The sequence below is a fragment of the Buteo buteo genome, chromosome 19 (assembly GCF_964188355.1).
Source record: "Buteo buteo chromosome 19, bButBut1.hap1.1, whole genome shotgun sequence".
NCBI lineage: Eukaryota > Metazoa > Chordata > Aves > Accipitriformes > Accipitridae > Buteo > Buteo buteo.
In genome coordinates, this window is record NC_134189.1 from 29,195,514 (window position 1) to 29,202,188 (window position 6,675).

The window sequence follows — 6,675 nt, forward strand, 5'->3', positions numbered from 1 at the left end:
AGCGTGTAAGAGCACAAGAAGGCAGCTCTGGCCTCAGTGATCATGAGAGCTGACAGCACTCGCTCCTGTACCCGCTGTGCTGGTAGCCACGGGCGTGTTAAGAGGCTCCCCCGGGTCAGCTCTTTCGGGAGCTGCTTCCCAGGGCTCTGCACCTCCGTGTCTGGCAAAGGCAGGGGCCGGGAGCAGGCGACGTGTTAGCGAGGGCGGACGCTGCTGGGGGACAGCACCCCGACCGTGTGCGCTGGAGTCGCCAAACCCTCGCTTCCCCGCTGATCTCTGTGCCGTTGCTTATCCCAGTGCTCTCGTCGCTACCTGTGTGGCAGCAGCATCGGGGTTTCGGGATGGTTCTCCCATCCCAGGGAAGCTGGCAGGGCCATTTCCAGCAGCAGGAGCGGGTACGTTGTGGGGCAGCCGTCCCCTCGGCAGGAGGTCTGGTCACAGGCGGCAAGCACTGCCTCGCCACAGCCTTGGCCCTGGAGTTGAACAGAGCAGAAGGGGTGTAAAACACAGGAGAGGCTTTACCTGGCGTTTCTGTTCAAGAAGAGGAGCCCTGAAAGCCCTTAGGGTGCAGGGAGGGTGCAGAAAGGACACAGGGAAGATGCACCAGGAGAGACTGACCTGCCTGGGCTGCAGCTGCCTGCTCTCCGTGCCGGGTGTATTGCCAACTCATCCACTTTGGAAAGAGCTGAAGCGGCCTTTTTTAGGACCTGTGCCTTTACTCATGGAGTAAAAGGGCTGGGAAGAGGCCAGCGCAGGGACCATGCTCTCAGCAAACGATGCTGCCAGCTGGGAGATCTCTGCTCTCAGTGCTGATTTATGGCAGGGAAGTCCCTACTGCCGCTGCTCCCAGGGCCAAGTGTTGCATCAGAGCCAAAATTAGAGTTGTGGCTCCTGGCGATCCTGGCATTTGCTGCCTTAGACACTCTTGAGGAAAATGTGGGGAGGGTATGAGTTTCTACCCCCCCCCAGAGATGGAAATCACAGCTTGGGAAAGGTCCTCTGAACTTCACCTGCCCAGGACACGCAACGACCATGGCCTCTCCAGCTGACCGTCCCCAAACTGCTACCACCACTGCACACAGCTCTGCTGTTTTTAGCTTCATTTTATTTTAGGTTCATTTTATTTTAGTTAACCGACTGCAGATTGGCTGTTATTTTTGCTCTGAAGCCAGGGAAAGCAAAAATTTGCAATGCTTATCGAGGCTCCCCTGACTGCCGCAGCTCTCCAAGCGAGCTGCCTGTGGTGGGCGAGCCCTGAGCGGCGGCAGCAGTTTTGGGGAAAGCGTGGGCACCTCCTGTTCGCACCCACCGCAGCTTCATGGTGCAGGGGACGTCTGCCGTGCAAAAGTCTCCTAAGCCGGTCCCAAGGCTGCGCCTGCTCTGGGCTCTTAATCCAAGCAAATGTTTTCCCAAGAAAGGGAGTGCCTGTCTTCCCAGGGCTGGGAGGCCGCGGTGCCAGGAGCCCTGCAGTCGTGGCGGTGTGATGAATTCCTAATCCTCCCCTGCCGTTGTAAGCAATGATGTTTTTCCTTCTCTCTCTGTTGTACCAAGGGCTTAAGGCAGACCTGTCTGATGTTAGCAGTGAACACACGGGTTAGTTACCCACTGGTCAGGAGTAAGAGCGGCGTGGTCCTGCCGTGTTTACTGATTCTATGACTACAGCAGAAAACCACTCTGGTTTTCATGCCTGCTCCTCCTTCCTCATCAACTCAGAGGTTGCTAGGACGTGTGATTAGAGGAAATGGCAAATATTACCCATGGGCTACCAATTCTACTTTTCAAATTAAAACCAAATGAAATTAAGCCTGACACAATACCCAGGAAAGGCATTGGGATTGTTGAAAGACCATTAAGCTTTAAGGAGAAGATGAGTTGCAGAAACTATTACCTAATCAACGGCCTGCTGGCGACCAGGAAAACCTCAATAAATACCAGCAGTTCTGTGTGGGAACAAAGGGACTCTATTTCACTAGTTAAATACTTACTTTAAACTTGATAAGTGCTGTGTGTTGGCATTGGTTGTCTCGGGGGGAGCGAAAAATCTTCTGTGACTGTGTTTTTCATGGTATTTTGGTGGGTCTCTTAACCCTGCTGTCATGCCCCATCCTGGAGCTGGATGGATTTCACTGGGGTCAAGTAATTTCTGGTTTGTGGGCTTTTTGGCTTATACAGCACCTCTAGCACATGGCTAGGTCACTGCTTAAGCACCTGCTAATCCTTCAGACTCAGGCTCTGGCCTCATGCTCCGGAGCCTGGAGCTCTGCCCAGCCAGACCAGCGGGGACCGAGGTGAGACTAAGGAGGGATAGTGCTGACGGGAAAACAAGACAGCTCCTCTGGAATGAGCGCAGACAAACGTCAAACCCTTTGCAACACACAAAGCAGTGGAAACCCCCCCTCTATTACACAATATTCTATGAGCTGGCTGACGAGCATGTATGTACCCACGCCTATTCCCCTACTTGAGTCTTTTTTGCCTGTAGAAGTTAACTTCAGCTCGGAAATCTCTCAGTCCTGCGCTGCTTTCAAACTGCTACAGGTTTCATATCAAAATGGTACATCTACTTCAAGTCAACAGGAAACTTTTAGATTAAAACGTCCAACTCCCCAAAGCCCAGGACTCAGATTAGACCATCCGCCTTCTGGAAGGTGGATTAGGACCTCGAGGGAGCAGCCCCAGATCAATAACTAGCCAGCCAGATTTTTTGCAAATGGACCTTCTGCATCTGCCTATGTTTATAGTCCTAAATGTATTTTACTTCCAAATAGCCTCAGAGTAAAGAGTAATTCACATTTGAAGTGTAATATTTAACTCAACAAATACCCTTAAAAGCAGAGGACTTCATTAATGACCTTTATTTTTGTAGGAACACAGTGGTCAGTTGTTTTTAGGACCACCCTCACTGTCTTAATTACATCTACACCCCATGGTAGGTTTAGGTGTGAAAAACAGGAGTACTTTATTGCGTGCTGCACTGGAGCTGGGAAATGCTGCAACTGCTTTCCTTATGTTAGGAAAACTCCATGTTACGCCTGTGGATGATAATATTAGTCTGATAAGCGGTAAGCATTAACAAATACATGGAAACACAGGGTCAGGGGAGAGTCAAACACTGGGTGTTTGTGACTTAATCTTGGTGCCCAGATCAGAATCACCTGATTTATGGGAACGGGCAACTCTTTCCAGCTACAGCTTTACAGATTTGGGCCCTTATTATTAGCCACAAAAATTGCCCTAGAAAACCATTGCTATAATCAGTGGAGTCAGTTTAGGATTTTCCAAGGATCTGGGGTTTTCCGACATTTCTTTCAAACTGGCCTTCTGGCAGGAAGGAGTGAATTTTAGTGAATACCAAAAATAGAAGAAAATGTGGTGCAGGGAAATAAAGATGGGCAAAAATTTTCCAAATTTGACACTTTCTAAGCAAATATTTTCCCTCCAACTCAAAACAATTATTCCTTTTGAAACATTATTTGAACTTTGAGTTATTTAAATACGATAGAAAATAAAATTATTTGATACAGTAAGCATGAAACTTTTAAATACGATCCAACCCAATGTGGAGGTCATTATTAATTTAATACTCTTTTACTTTGGACTTGGGCCAGGGAAATCTTTTGCAATCTCAGGCTCCTATAGAGTGGGGAAAAAAGTCCTTGATTTCCACTACTCAAATGTTGCCAGCTGTTCCTGCGGCTCCCCTGCAGCCAGCTATAGATACACGGGCATCACGCTTACTGATTCCTGTCCGGAGTGAGCTTGGCCAGGTAGAAAGCTGAAGTAGAGATGCGCTTGGCCCATTTTTGTGCAAAGCAGATGGTTCCTGGCCTTTCGTCCAGCTGAAGGCTCTTACACCTGTGGTAATACATCTCCCTTTGGGTTTAAATTATGTAGCAGCCATCCTGCCTTCTGTCTGAAGGTACCGCGCTGTTCCAATTTCCCTCTTATCACATCTTCACTTCTAATCCGCTCACTGGACACGACGCTTACCATCACACTTGACTCAATTGGCAAAATTTATCAGAGTACCTCCCTCGTTGGTGCATACTAATCAATAAATACGATGACGTCCTAACAACACCAAGCTAATGCTTCTTAAAGGATTTATTTGTATCTGCCAACTTGATTTAAAAAAAAAAAAAAAATCTCTTGGTAGAGGCTCAGCAACTTCATTTCAAGGGCCGAGTGTCTGTTAGCAAAACCATTCACTGTTGTTTTTTTTTCTTCTTCTTTCCTCTCACAGAAATTTGATCAAGAAAACCCAGCAACAGGAACACGTTCCAGTTTCGATTGTGTTGTGGCTGATTGGGAATACCATCCCTTTGGTGCCATAGCACAAAAAAGGCAGGTGGTTGAAGGGTCTCAGTCTGCAATCTGGCTCCTATCAGGAGAAGACTGGACAAGGGCTGGCGGCTGCATCATGAGAGAGTTTGATCTGCTTTTCCGAAGAGAGAGGAACGCTTCTGGTTTGCTTAAAACCAAAGCCAGAAGAGACAGCAGGAGCGAAGCCAACAGCTGAGGTTGAAAACTGGGAGGAAGGAGAGCAGATGTGGGCATCTTTCAGCCCGGCCACTCAGTCGCTGTCTGCAGCCCCTGGGGATGAGCCCCCCACCCCCACCCCCGGATGCGAGCCTGTGAGGAGCTGCCGGACGGAAAGGTGGGAGCAGTGCTGCACCAGACATCTCCGGTGCCTGCCGGAGGCAGGCCTTGGGCAGGGAAAAACAGCCCCGAGGGCAAGGCAGAGCCCTCGGTTATGCCCATTTGCCGCTTCAGGCGTTTCAGCTACACGGACATCTGGGCTACAGCCTGTGCATCAAGGAAAAGGTACGTACAACAGCAGTAAAGCATGTATAATATCTGGGATACTGATACCACAAGGGCTTAATGACCCTGCTGGCCACCTTCCTTCCCCCTGAACTGCATGCAGGTGACCCAAAGCCTCTGGCACGTGCTGCTTCTTCAGCCCCCAAGAACAGACACGTGTCCTTCCTCCTCCTCTCACCCCGCTCCCCATCGGGATGTTACAATCTCACCGCTGAGTGCCAGCCACACCACACCCTTCTCCCTCCCTGCTGTCGGTAAGCCGTTTACTTATTTCCCAGGCTAAGAGACCGGTGCCGTAATTACGTCTCTTTCGGAGGACTAATTTTTGCATACACTCTTGCCAGCACCTGACGCACAGACCTTTCCAGCAGCAGGACTCAGCCCTGGCTGACAGCTCGCTGGCTTATTTTGAAACAGGGATGAAGATGAAGCCACCTGTAGTGTCATAGCAACCCTCCCCAGCAGCTGTCCTCTCTCAGTTCAAACCGAAGCCACCTCACTGGCTGACAGACCAGGTAGGAAACTGCTCGTCAAATCAAAACCAGGCTGAAAGCACTTAAAAACTGTTTACTGAGGTGATTTGCAGCTGTGACATTAGCTCACAGGTGATGCTGTTCTGCCAGGTGCTTTGAAGGATGATTTGCATGGTGCTGTGCTCTTTAGGGTGGCTGGGGTAGGTCATTTACCTTCTCCAGCCTGTCTCGGCTACCTGAAACCCAGCGTACCCCACCTCTGATTTGCAAGCAGGGCTGGCTGGCATCCTTGGGGTGCTCACTGGGTCATTGTCTCCTTCAAGCACGGCGGCAGCTGTGCCACTTGCATGTCAGTGCTTTAAGGCAAATCCAAAACAGTGGCAGTTCACACAGGGCTGTAAGCTGACAGTTCAGGAACTAATGATAAAATGGTCCAGAGGCACGTGCATGATCCAAATTCTGCTGTTTAGATATGTCTGCATGTCCAGAGACAAAGACTTTACCGTCCCTGCGGTAGTAGCCCCACAGGAACTAAATCCTGGCTCTGGCAATCTTCTGGACAGATCTCTGGGCTTCAGATCCTCCTTCCCCACTTCGTTACTGTTCCAGAGGCTGCCGGTGTACGGCAGCGCTGCAGGTACTGAGCTTGCCCTGCGCTTTTGCCCTACCAGCTCCCGTGATGTAGCTGTTCGCCCCTGAACGCTCCCAGCCCAGGTTCACAAATCCCATCTCGCCTTCCCCTGCGTTGGAGGCCTGCCTTCACTCAGGGACCAGGTGAGGAATAGCACCTCTGGGCTCAGCGCCACGGGCTGCTGAGGGTGCTGCCCGCACAGCTCGGAAGCGCAGAAAAACCAGGGTGGGGAGGGATCTCAGGAGGTCGTCTGGTCCAAACCCTTGCTCCAAGGAGGGTGAGCACTGACACCTTCAGCAGCAACTCTGTGTCATTAATCTAAATTCTGCTCAGTGGGGCAGACAAAAGTATCTTGAAGTCTGTTTTAACTTCAAATTTGATTAAGTCCTGTTCTTATACAAGAAATGGCTTAACATTATTGGCAGGGGGGAGCAGTTTCGGACTACTAAATTGTGGGGAAAATGTATTTCTTTTTAAAGCAATGCCAACATTTCTTTCATGGAGATGTTTGTCATAGGTACACTGTTTTGTAACTTGTAAATAACATACTGTATCATGGGAATCGTAGAAAACAGGGCTGGAAGGCACCTCAAAAGAGCTCGTGTCCAAGCCCTGCTCCAGGTAGGATTACCTCCATCTAAACTGTTCCCAGTTATCATCTAACCTGCTTCCCAAAATCTCTGGTGATCTTCCCATGCAATTTCCTCCACCCCATAACAGCCTTCCAGTTAAAAGTGCTTTTCTAAA

The 6,675-nt window shown here is 49.8% G+C and overlaps 1 protein-coding gene across 1 annotated transcript in view; it reads left to right on the plus strand.

Moving 5' to 3' along the window:
- The first annotated feature begins 5,192 nt into the window (after positions 1-5,192).
- The window catches only part of LOC142042212 (lactosylceramide 4-alpha-galactosyltransferase-like), a 32,540-nt gene continuing 31,057 nt past the window's right edge, over positions 5,193-6,675 (plus strand). Inside the window, exon 1 of the mRNA XM_075051895.1 lies at positions 5,193-5,339. The gene's annotated coding sequence lies outside the window, so the exon portion shown is untranslated. The remainder of the gene's footprint in view (positions 5,340-6,675) is intronic.